The sequence below is a fragment of the Neofelis nebulosa genome, chromosome 6 (genome assembly GCF_028018385.1).
Source record: "Neofelis nebulosa isolate mNeoNeb1 chromosome 6, mNeoNeb1.pri, whole genome shotgun sequence".
In the NCBI taxonomy this organism is placed as follows: Eukaryota; Metazoa; Chordata; class Mammalia; order Carnivora; family Felidae; genus Neofelis; species Neofelis nebulosa.
The window spans coordinates 25,850,389-25,863,077 of NC_080787.1; the positions used below are offsets into that span (position 1 = coordinate 25,850,389).

Here is a 12,689-nt window from a genome sequence, read left to right on the forward strand (position 1 = left end):
AACTCAGCAGCTGTTTTTTTTAAAGACTTTAAATAAGATAAAAGTAAAAGAAATCTCCTCAATTATAATAAAGATTATTTACCCCAAACCAACAACTTTTGGTATCCTAAGTGGCAAAAAATTCATTTAATTTTAATCAGAAATTAGGCAGAGATACCTGTGATTGTCATTCTTTTGTTGTTGTTGTTGTTGTTGTTGTTGTTGTTAAGCATTGCTTTAAGGATTCAGCAAATGAACAATTTAAGAGAAATATCCTATAAATACTGGGAAAGAATAAAATTACATATTTTGCTAATGCTATGATAGTATATCTATCTATCTATCTATCTATCTATATATATATACCAAACAGATTCAAGAAAAAAAGCACAGTATTAAGAAAACTGGTAAGATGGCTGGATATAAAATAAATTTTAAAAAGTCAGTAGCCTTTCTCTTTAGCAGTGAGGACCTAGAAATAGAAATAAGAAAAAATATTCCACATATAAAAGTTACTAAAACTATGAAATGTAAAAACAAATTTTAAAAACCAAGACACACAGTGCGAATAAAGCAGCTATTAAATCTTAAAAAAAGACATGAAAAACCAATGAAAAGACAAATATGGTTTTGGATGTGATATCTCCATTTTTTTTAAGTCTCCCCAAATTAGTATATAAACATAGTGCATTTCCAATTGGAATCCCAACAGAGGATTTTTTTTGTCTTGAATAAAATAACAGAGTTCATTTGTAAGAGTAATTACTTGGCAATAATCAAGAAAATGATACAAAGAAAGAATGAATAGTAGAGCACTTTCTATAAGAAGTATCTATTAGAACATACTATCAGAAGTGTTTCGTGGAACAGAATAGAGAATCCAGAAATAGATCTCTGTATGTAAAATTATTTAATATAGTTGTTGGTTTCATGGAGTAAGAAAAGTACATGGGCTTTTTGGTTTTTTGTTTGTTGTTTTAATAACATATTTTACATCTCGGTATTTTAGTATATATGTATATTTATACTGGGTGTATATATTTGTTACATGTAAGTATATGCACTTGACATATTTTTGTATTTAATATATTTATCTATACATGTGTAATTATATATATTATTTTACATGTATATATATTCGGTTTATACATAGCAAAATACCATAAGTGACCATATATATGAACAAATGACCAATCCATGGATAAAAGATAGAGCTGGAAAAATATTCAGAACACACATATGAGATAAAAGGTTAATGTAGAAAAAAATCTCTTACAAATTGGCAATCTGAAGACAAGCAATAGAAAAATAGACAAAGTATATGAAGAGACAATTCAAAACAGAGAAAATCCAGATAACCTGTAATCATATGAAAACATGCTCAAATTCATTAGGATTGGGAAAGCCAAAGTCATTTGTATCCAACAGGCAAAAATTTAGAAAAACTGTAATATCTGTTGCTGACATGTATGTCTAGAAAAACACACATTGCTGATATAAATGTACAATTTCATAACCTCCTTAGAATACAATTCGGCAGGATCAGTTTTAGGATTATCAGTTTCAGGATATTAAGAGGACATATGCCTTTGAGCTAACAACTCCACTCTTAGAAATCTATACCATAGGTATTTAAAATCTAGTTTATAAAGATGGCTATTATTTACTGCAGCATTATTTATAGTGGCAAAAAATAAAAAAAATCTCTTAATAATGGAATGGCGGATATATTCACACAATGAATTGTTACTTTTAAAAAAAGAATGAATTAGACCTATGCCAGATGATTTCAACAGAGGTGGTATTGAGGAAGCAAAATATGGAGGAGTACCTATGATCTTCTCTACATGCAACTGTGTTCATGCATAGGTCAATAGAGTGTTGTGAGTGCAGAAAACAGTAAGAAGCACACACATAGGTGATGATATGCATTCCTTGGTGGGAGGGTAGGAAGGAGGCAGAAGCAAAAGGAAAAGGGAAACTAGTGAGGAAGAGAGAAAAAAAACAAGCATGATATCATTATATGTACGCATCTAGATAAAATTATTGATCTATGTGGAGATATACATATGTGTATATATGTATATGTATAATTTATATACACATCTATATTTATACATATACATTATATATATAAAGACATTACAAATAATACAATCAGAACTAAAAATAAACAGCACTTCCTTAGAAAAAAAGTCTCTGGCCCCTAACTACTCAAGGTATATGGTTTGTACTCACTTTCATTTACAGTGCAAATTCATACATAAATGTGGGGAAATTGGTTGAAGCCAGAGTAGAAATGGGAAAGGGGGAAAAGAGATCCCTGAGTCAGAATGAACATCATGAGTATGACGTGTGGGTTCTGGGCAGAACTGTTTATTATCCCAATTGTGGGGTAAGAGAAAGAAAAACTAAATCACTATTTCTCTATGTTAAGTGAAATGTAATAACCACAATTTCATTACATTTAGGGAGCAGACTATTATTGTTCATATTTTTTAATACAATTACTTCAGGTGAGAAAAGACTCCACAGCTAGTATTTTTCACAGTATTTTTAAATCTGATGAAAATTTATTTTTATTTCTTTCCCTAAGTGCATTTATCTCTTTCAAGTGTGGGGTGTGTGTGTGTGTGTGTGTGTATGCACATTTGTTTGGAGTAGAGTCGATTAAAATGCCCTTCACACCTTTATAATGTAATGATCACTCCATGCGAGTCAACAAACACACTTTTGAAGTTCCGTCCCCAGTTTTGCTCCAACTACACAGGAATTTTATCTCCTTCACAGCCAAATGTTTAGTGCAGCAAGGAGGGAGGAAAACTTTGTCCCTGAAGTGGACTTGACTGAGGTCTGAGGCTCTTTCCACAGACCGTTCAGAAAATAGCTACGATAATGGAAGTTTTAGGAAAACTGACACGATGAGTGTGAGGTTGGGTTCCCAGTGAGAGCTGGGAGCCACAGGGACAGCATGCCTTGTCCTTAGGGAGGTCTGGGCACTACCACAGCATCCCCCCAGCGAGCATGTGAACTCTTTTACAAAGGACTTTTTTCCTTCAGTAAAAAGGTGGGATGGGGGAAGCATAGCAAATTTGCCTTTGAGATAGAAATCTATATATTTTAAAAACCAACACGTATTCTAAATCCTTCTTAGAGCCCATGATGTGTACTTTCAGAGTTAAGTTGTATTCCAATGTGTGTAGCCCATAATAGGCATCAATACATTTGAGGATTTTGTATTTCCAAAATTATTGCAGAAACAAGGAAAGAAAACTAGCAAAATTCCAGAGTCTACTATTTAGTGCATGAGAATTCAAACACATTTCTAAAGGGCTGTAAAAGACCAATGATAGAGGATTTATCCAAGGCAGTCTCCTTTCTGCGACCCGGGTCATTCAGGGAGTCCCGTGACCGCCCAAGGTTTCACCACCAGTGGTAGGACCAAGAGTGAAGAAAAGCACATTGTGGGACGCTCATGGAGCTCAGAGATTTTTCTCTTAAACTGCAGTATTTCTTTCAATAGGATTGAATAAAACCATGAAAATTGGATTTTAAAAGTGATTACTGTAATGAGAAGAAATGTGTCAAATGTGCACTGGAAATGAAATTAAGAGCAAAGTCTTATACATGTGGGTGCACCTCCATTTCAGGAAACATAGAAAGTGGAAGTAGTGATTTAAAAAACAGAAAAGAGATGGGCGCCTGGGAGGCTCAGTCATTTAAGCATCCGACTTCAGCTCAGGTCATGATCTCACGGTCTGTGAGTTCAAGCCCCACGTCCAGCTCTGAGCTGACAGCTCAGAGCCTGGAACCTGCTTCAGATTCTGTGTCTCCATCTCTCTGCCCCTGCCCCAGTCACGCTCTGCCTCTCACTGTCTCAAAAATAAGTAAACATTTAAAAAATTTAAAAAAAAAAACAGAAAAGAGAATACTTTGTAAAAAAATAAACAACACATAACAAATCTCAAATATTTATTTTAAAGTGTTTATAACATGATTAGATTTATCAGCACAGATCAATTTATGCACTACTTTCAAAGAATATAACCATGGCCTAGAGCTAGCTATTATTATGTTAAAAACACATAAAAAAAGTAACTTTACACTTAATTGTTTCCAGTTTGCATTCAGTTCCTTATTATTGTTCCCTTCTCTTCCCCCCTCCCCCCCCCCCCCGTAACTTTATGTAAAATGAACTGGGGTGTGTAAACTCACGGGAGTTTCCTTTTTAAATGTTTATTTTTTGAGAGAGAGAAAGCTCAAGCAGGGTAGGGGCAGAGAGAGAGGGGGACAGAGGAGCCAAAGGCTCCGAGATGTCAGCACAGAGCCCAATGCGGGGTTAGAACTCACAAACCATGAGATCATGACCTGAGCTGAAGTCAGATGCTCAACCAACTGAGCCACCCCTGTGCCACTGAAGTTTCCTTTTGTTACTGTCTTCAGAACCTAAGGCAAATGATTTATTTATAAGTGATTCTGCCTTTAAATCAAGTTTTTTTCTTTCTTTATATTTATTTTTATTTTTTTAAACATCTATTCATTTTTGAGAGACAGAGAGAGAGACAGAGCATGAGCAGGGGATGGGCAGAAAGGGAGGGAGACACAGAATCTGAAGCAGGCTCCAGGCTCTGAGCTGTCAGCACAGAGCCTGATGCGGGGCTTGAACCCATAAACCACAAGATCACGTCCTGAGCCAAAGTCGGATGCTTAAACGACTGAGCCACCCCTTTCTTTATATTTAAATATTTAAATAAATAGACTCTGTCAGATGGTCCCAGCTTAATCCTTTGCTGGATCCTCTGGTTAGAGAAAGTGAACAGGGGAATTAGTGCATCTTCTTGGCTAGGGCTTTCCATGCATGAGCTACAGATGGTCTCCATGCTTTGATAACTGTGTTCATTAGTTGCTGGAGGAGCACAGCCATCTCTGTGAGTTTGGTGGGATGTGTTAATGGATTTGAGGAGGTGGGGTGTGGCTGAAGGTCTATGGAACCTTTTCTTTCTTTCCACCTCTGAGCCTAAAGCCATGACATATCATGAAAGGAATGCAGCAGGATTAATTATAGATTTTGCTAACCTGTAGCTGCAGCCATGAAAATTTAGGAATAGCTGATGGTGACACTTTGTTATACTTTAACATAGGGTCTCCTTCTTGTTTGATACTCTGTTGAGAGAAAGTCATTCTGAGGAAAGAATTCTGAGCTGGATTCCTTACCAGCCATCCCCCTCAAAGCAGCCCTACCCAATTAGCCCTCCAAGGAGAAGACAGGGTTCATGAGCAAGTTCCTTCCTCCCTGGGCCCAATCACACAGCTCAAGGTGTGCAGGCCAGCACCTGGCACATCTTCTTGCCTTTTCCTCAGTCCTGCGGTGGCTCCCCCAGCTCCAAGCTTCATATTTCTGGTGATGACAGAAAGAAGAGGGGAGGCATGGCCTCAGCAAAGCCTGTTTGTCCCATCAGGACAATGAAAGCAAACTGGTTCAGCAAACTATTCATGTCTCATTTGCCACGCTTATCTATAAGAGAAACCATTAGATTATTTCATTTTTTCAGTCTCTTCAGAGGAGAGGGAGAGGGAGTGCTAAGAGCGGATACTGGTGGACACCAAGTGGTGTATGTTAGCAAGCCCCTTCCAGCTTCACCATCCCGTGAGTCTGAGAGTGCAGCTCACTGATAGCACACTGAGGGTATTCATCCTGAGCCCAGGTGTTTACAGGACAATATCAATTGCACATATTCTGAATTTTTTTTCTTTTTTAATATTTTTTATTCATTTTTGAGAGAGAAAGAGAGAGATAAAGAGAGAGAATGAGCATGGGAGGGGCAAAGGGGGGGAGAGCAAGGAAACAGTCGCAAGCCCGATGTGTGACTCAAACTCACAAACCGTGAGGTCATGACCTGAGCCTAAGTTGGATGGTCAACTGACTTAGCCACCCGAAGCCCCTATATTCTGCATTCTTAATCACATAAACCATTGAAATATCCTCAATGCTTCAATATTTCTCTTCCACTCATTTCTTGAATAGCATTCATGGAAAGCCAGTCTGGGGTGTCAGACTCTGATGCATCTTAAGGATGGGTGTGACATCAAAATTTCTCAGTGGGGGGTTCAGGATTGGAGAGAGGGTTAGAACCTGGATTAGGGCAGCCATTGTAGCAATGGAGAGGTTGGGTGGCAAAATCCACAGGACTTGTGATTGGCAGTCTGTACAGGCAGAGGGGTGGAAAGAGTCAGGTACAACTCCCAGGTTGCTGGGTTGTGTGACTATGACAATAGAGGCTGGCAACTCCAAATGAGATAAAGAATGCAGGGAAATTGGGAGAAAAGGGTGAGTGTGGGAAACGGTAATGATGATAGTGGTTCCCACTGATAATTCACTCACCAGCACTGGGAACTGTGCAGAGGTTCTGTGTACTTTCCATTTAATGCTTTAGGCACCCCTGTGGGCATGGGACTAAGGTCATCCGCATTTGTCAGATGCGATGAGTGTTGGAGGAGTATAAGTAACTTACTCAAGGTCACATCTGGAGAATGCTGGGGCTACAATTCGATCCCAGACATTCTCTGCTAATCACAATGCAGACTACCTCCACCAATGAAACAGTGGAGGCATAAATGGGATTCGGTTTGAACCTGCTGAGTTTGCAGTACTTGAGGGACTACCAGATAAACATGTCCAATAGACAGTCACTGAAGCTTAGGGACTTGGTTTGGATTTCATGCATTATAGATGGATGGCAAGATCATTCAGACAAAGTAAATCAGGTAAGAAGCAGACTGAGGCTCAAATCCTGAGAGCAAACAACTCTTAAGGAATCAGTCCAGGAACTAGAGCCCCTGGAGGAGACAAAGACCACGTGAACAGATAAGTAGAAGGGAAAATCAGGGAGTGCCATGTCACCAAATCCAAGAGAGTTGGGTGTTTAAAGTAGAAAGCATGACCAGCTTTATCAAATACAACAAGGAGATGCAGAGACATAAGAACTTCCAAATGGACTCAGCAATTATGGGGGCACTGGTTACTCAGGGAGAAACCAAATTTTAATGGTTTGAAAGTAAATGAGATGTGAAAAGTGGGCATAGAAAATGTAGACTTATCCTTTTGGATGAGAAGAAAAGACAATTTGGATAGTAACTGGAGAAGAATGTAGGTTAGATAAGGTGGTGTTTTGGTTTGGGTGTTTACGATTGGAGGTACTTGAACATGAAGGGAGCCATGGGGGACAGAGCCAATAGATGAGGAATCCTCAAGAATCAAGAGAAACGCTGGTGGCTGATGGAGAATGCTGGAAGAAGTGAAGAGACATGGATGAGGGATTGTCTAGGAAGAAGAATCTGTTTCCTCTGAGGGTGTTGAGAAAAAGATATGGGAGAATGTGACTGCATTAGGTAGAAAGATAGGAAACTGATCATGCCTGATAACCTCAAGTTTCTCAAAGATGTAGGAGGTGAGCCCGTATAGCAGGAGCTGAGGAGTGCAAAGAACCGCGTCTTATATCTAAAAGCATCATCCAGACCATTTAAGACTTCTGGTTCCCTTTAGATTTTTGGCTCAGAGAATCCAGATAAAGTCACCATCCATTGGGCACCTGGGTGGCTCAGTCGGTTGAGCATCCGACTCTTGATTTCTGCTTGGGTCATGATCCCAGGGTCGTGGGATTGGGCCCCTCGTCAGGCTCCATGCTAAGTATAGAGCTTGGGATTCTCTCTCTCTCTCTCTCTCTCTCTCTCTCCCTCTCTCTCTCTCTCTCTCTCTCTCTGTCTCTCTCTCTCTCTCAATCTCTCTCAATCTCTCTCTCTCCCCCTCCCCCACTCATACTCTCTCTTTCAAAATAAATAAATAAACATTAAAAAAAATCACCATCTGTGGTTTTCATAGACATAGCGCAGTTTCTCTGCCAAGATATTTCTTGCCCCAAATCATGTAGCTGGTAAGATCTAGAGAATTATTTCTTAGCCTATGCTCTCTCTACTATCTCATGCTGTGTTTTAATAAAAATAGGACACCCATTCCATCATTTTGAAGCAGCATTTATATGGGATGTCATTTCAAATTTTTCCTCCTGTGTGTTTCTGCATTGACGATAAGTATGTTCATTTTTAAGCCTTTGTGAAGTGACGAATAATGGCATCTAAGAAACTAGGACAATGTTTCCCAGAGTGTGTTCTCTATGAACACGTGTCATGTGAAAGACTCCTTAAAAAAGTGGTCAAATGCATTTAGGTCATGCTGTGTTGCATACCTTTTCTTGGAGAGTCCCAGCACACATTAGTATTTTAAAGTCTCTGGGGATACACAGCGTTAAAAAGCAAATCTTCTTTAACCTTTAGCTTCCCCAAATTGTCTTCCTATAAACACTACTCTACCATGTTTTCATTTTCATAACACCCTTCAGTAAAAATGCACAACTCAGTCTAGGAGAGGCGGAGCTACTGTTACAAATTACCTTAATTCTACAAAATACTGTAGTCTATGGGTTATGGTAAGTTAATATACTATCTGCTTTTTTTTTTCTCTTTGATACTTTAGATTTTGTGCCAACAGCAAAATAACTAATAAATTTGGCACTTCTATTCACCAACTTTTCTTTTCATAAAGGATTACTTTACTTTTCTTTTTACATTTGTATATATTTATTTGCCAGATTTTTGTTTGGCTTCTGTTACCATAAAGTCAATTTACTTTCCTTTTTAATGTGTTTATTGGACTCTTACTGAACACCTTTCATGTGCAAAGCACTATATTGGGGTTGTAGTAGTAATATATGTTCATTTTCTGCTCCCAAAGAGTCTGGAGGGGACAGCCAGCACACTAAGAGTTGAGCTGAATGCCAGTATCTTGAGCACAATGGTTGCAAAGCATCTTGGAGAGAGAGATTGACCGTGTGACTAGTTGGAAGAGTCCCCCGGAAAGTGCTGGATCTCAAAGGATGAGTAGGAGTTAACGCCATGAAATAGGAAAGTATATACTCTAGAAAAAATAATGTGAAGTTCAGTGGGGAAAGAAAAGTTGGAAACATATTGATGGCCTCCTATGCCTTGACTTGAAGTTTAGATATTATTCTATAAACAGTCTCTGTGGAAGATTTTTTTAAAGGAGTATATTAAAAAGCTGTAAGTGTCTTCTTTTTAGATTACTGTAGCAGAGCATGAAAGATAAATTGGAGGGCTGAGATTGTTGTCAGGGACAGCAGTAAGAGACTTGGGCAGGGTGGGAGAAAGACTGTTACTATTGGATGACAGAGTAAATGTGCAATACATCATTCTATATGATTTTTTCCTCTTTAAAAATTTACCTTATAACAAGAAGTAGTAAAATTGTGGGTTTGTTTGTTTTTCTTTTTCTTTTTCTTTTTTTTTTTTCATTGTCAAATAAGACTCACCTGTAGTAAAGTAATACACTATGGTCTGAGGTAAAAGAGTGTGCTACAGCGACTGATACTTTGCCAAGCATGGAGTCACATCAGGGATGATAGCTCCTCTGATAAAGGGGGTGGGAACCAGCACAGTGGATGGGGTGGCTTTGGGGTCAGGCAGACCCAGTGAGAGTCCCAGTTCACCACTTAGAACAATGACAAAATCACTGAACCCCCAAGTGACTGTTTTCTTACCTGAAAATATTTACTTCTGGCAGATATTTACGGATTAAAGGAAATAATGTATATGAAAGCATTCTTCTTACTCTCACAACACTGGGAAGCAGGAAGGGTAGGAGTAAGCCTCACTGAAAAATCTGGAAACTTAAGTGAACAAGAATTGAGGGATTGACCCAGGGTTAAGCAGGGGAGGGGAGATCCCCTGTCCCTAGCTTCCCCTCAGATGATCAGAATCTTAGCTCAGTGGTCTGTCCACTTCAGCCCCTTTAGAAGGCAGATGCATGGCCAAGATTGTAATCAAATAGTAAAATTAATCCTAGTTATATTGTTTGGTATATTAATCCATTTATTCTCCTCTAAATTCCGTGATTGTCTACCTGTAAATGGATACTTTTGCTGAGGCACTAGCTTAGCTTGACTCTAGATTCAGGTGACTCTTCTGCAGCTTTCTATGGGATCAATTTCCCACTATTCTGTATTCCACTGGTAATGCCCCACCCTCACCCTGGGTCTGAAGAGAGGGCAGTGAGAGAGAAGACGGTAGGGTGAGCCCTCAGAGACTATGTAGTCAGGACCAGTGACACTGAGTGAGGTTCTCCAATGAAGGACTATTACCAAATAAGAACATGCTGTCAAAAAGGCAATAGGAAGCCATTGCTCTCTCTTTTCTTTCCTGGTAGCAAAGCAAAGGTAATGACCATTGAACCTCCAAACAAAAATATCCAGTATTTACAACATCCATGCTGACAGCTTAATTAATCAAATAGAAAGCCTGACAACCCACAGGCCAAGTTCTGCCGGGAATTATTTGCCTACAGTTCCAGCTGAAGTGACAGAGGTCGTTTAGTCTCAAAGTAGGAGGAATCTATATCCATATTCTAGTGCAAGAGACCTGCAGGGAGGCCCCTCGGCCCTGCCTTGTGACCCACATCCCATCCTGCAGAGCTGGAGATTCTAAGTGAAGCTTGGGATCCTTAGGGCAATAGAGTTGCCAGTGCGTTTCATAATATCAAGTGTGCTGTGTGGCACAGTCGTAAGGGACTGTGGAGTTTAGAACGAGAATCCCACACAGATGCCTGGCTTCTTCCTCCTCTTTCTCCCTCTTTTTTATTCCCCTAATTTTCCATTGCCCTCACTCTCCTCTGTTTCTGTCTTCATGCTGTGTCTTACATTGACCTCTTTCACTTATGAGAATTCATAACCTTGACTAATTAGCACCCACATAATTGAAACTGTACGTGACCAGAAACCCATGGTCTGAACTCAGGGATGATTCAGTGTGAGCACTGCCGGGCTTTTCCATATAATTCTAAGTCTTTCTTGCGGTATGTGAAGTTAGGGGTGAAAAGGGAGGAGGGAAAACATTTAATGAAAATTAATGTGCCCACTGTTAGACTTTGCTCTTAAGTCTCCGGTCGGTAAAAGAGAGACAGTGTCCAAGTGGAATGAAAATCCACTGAGGAAAGGGTAAAACTGAGCTAATTGTTCATAATCAGTGCCCTCTCATTACTCCACAAGTGTGTTACATGGACTGATGAGGCACTGACTGGAAAGCTCTTGGAACTCCTTAGTGATAGTTGCTTGCTAATAAGATGACCCAATTACCAGCCTTATTTTGAATATTGCAACTGTATAGGAAAGCTAAATCCTTATTGTATTCCTTAAGGCAGTATAACCTTCATACAACATTACTGTAACAGCAGCCAGAGCCAGACAGGTGTTAGATGACCACAAGGCAAGCTATAAATAGCTGTACCTCTCTTTTGCTTTCCTTTTCACCTTTTGTTTCTTCTCGGTATCTCAGCCCTTGTGAATTTCTACCTTTTCTTGTGATTTTTCTTAACTCTCCGTCTCTTTCTCTGTTTTTCTCTTGCTTTGACTCTTGTTCTGTCTCTCCTACACACATACACACTGTCCTGTGGGTGAATGTTTTGGTATTTACCCATCAGTTAGGGGAGTTGCAAGAGTTATAGCAATTTGTGCATGCGTTCACAGGTTTTCTTCAGCCTTCAGGAAGCCAGGTTGGATTCTCTGAATGCCCTGGACTGTCTCTGGCTAAAGTGTATCTTAGTCCTCTAAAGCCTCCTTTGCTGTACTGTTGGAGTTTCTTCAGGGGGTCTTGATGTAGCTTCTTTCATTTCCCTACTTCCTTTCCATTTCTGTGTAGGTGACTTTATAATATCTCATCTCATCACTGGTTCAGTGAGTTTTTGATGCATAAACTTTGCTGTGTCTGGCACTGTGTGAGATACCACGGAGAATTTAAGACACCATTCCTGTCTTTAAAGAGCTTGCTATAGTATTCCACAACTGATAAACACAAACCATATAGTATAAAATCAAGGGCTGAACTGACACAGTTCTCTACCAGAAATGTGTCACAGAGGCAGGCAGGCATTGCACTTGTCAGGCAGGAGGGACCTAAGCTAGAGTGGAAGGGTGAAGTCTTGGACAAAGCAAACAGGTCTTGAGATAGACCTTAAGGAGTTGGGAGTGTCACAAGAGGGACAGGAAGTGTATACCCTCCAGGTTGAGAGAAAAGCATTCTTTGAAGTCCAAGAGCATAGTTTTTGCTGATGTACACATGTTTCTAATGAAAAAGAAATCCTGAATGGAATCAGATCTCATGGCTATATCTAGTTTGGGTGCCGCTGGTTCTAGAGGACCCTGGAGCTTCATGGAGCTTGCAGGGTAGTATGGAGACCCAGCTTGACAAGCCCATAAGGAATGTGTTCACCCTATGGAGTCAGCCTCCACTTATTGTTTGCTTAGTGAATGTTTACACTAAATAGAATTCAGAGCCCTTCTACTGGGTTTGTAGAGGTGAGGCTTGTAGAGGCTTCTCAACACAGCAGAATCATTATCGTCCCTAAGCAGTCCACTTCATCATGTCAGATTAAAACATGAGCCCTGAAAAACTATCTTTTGTCAAAGATCAGAATCTCATTAACGTGATCGAATGCAATTAAGTCACCATCAGCTTTCAAGAGCATTTTAAAGGGGGCTCAATAAGTGGTGTAAGTGTCGGGTCATAAGAGACTTGAATGATATCCACATCCTTTTTACTTACTCACCCAGTATGCCTGTAGGGGGAGGAGAGACAGGGATATCTAC

The 12,689-nt window shown here is 39.7% G+C and overlaps 1 protein-coding gene across 3 annotated transcripts in view; it reads left to right on the plus strand.

Annotated features, from left to right (window-relative positions):
- F13A1 (coagulation factor XIII A chain) overlaps window positions 1–12,689 on the plus strand; it is a 250,016-nt gene that overhangs the window by 14,017 nt on the left and 223,310 nt on the right. The gene's annotated exons all lie outside the window — the stretch shown is intronic.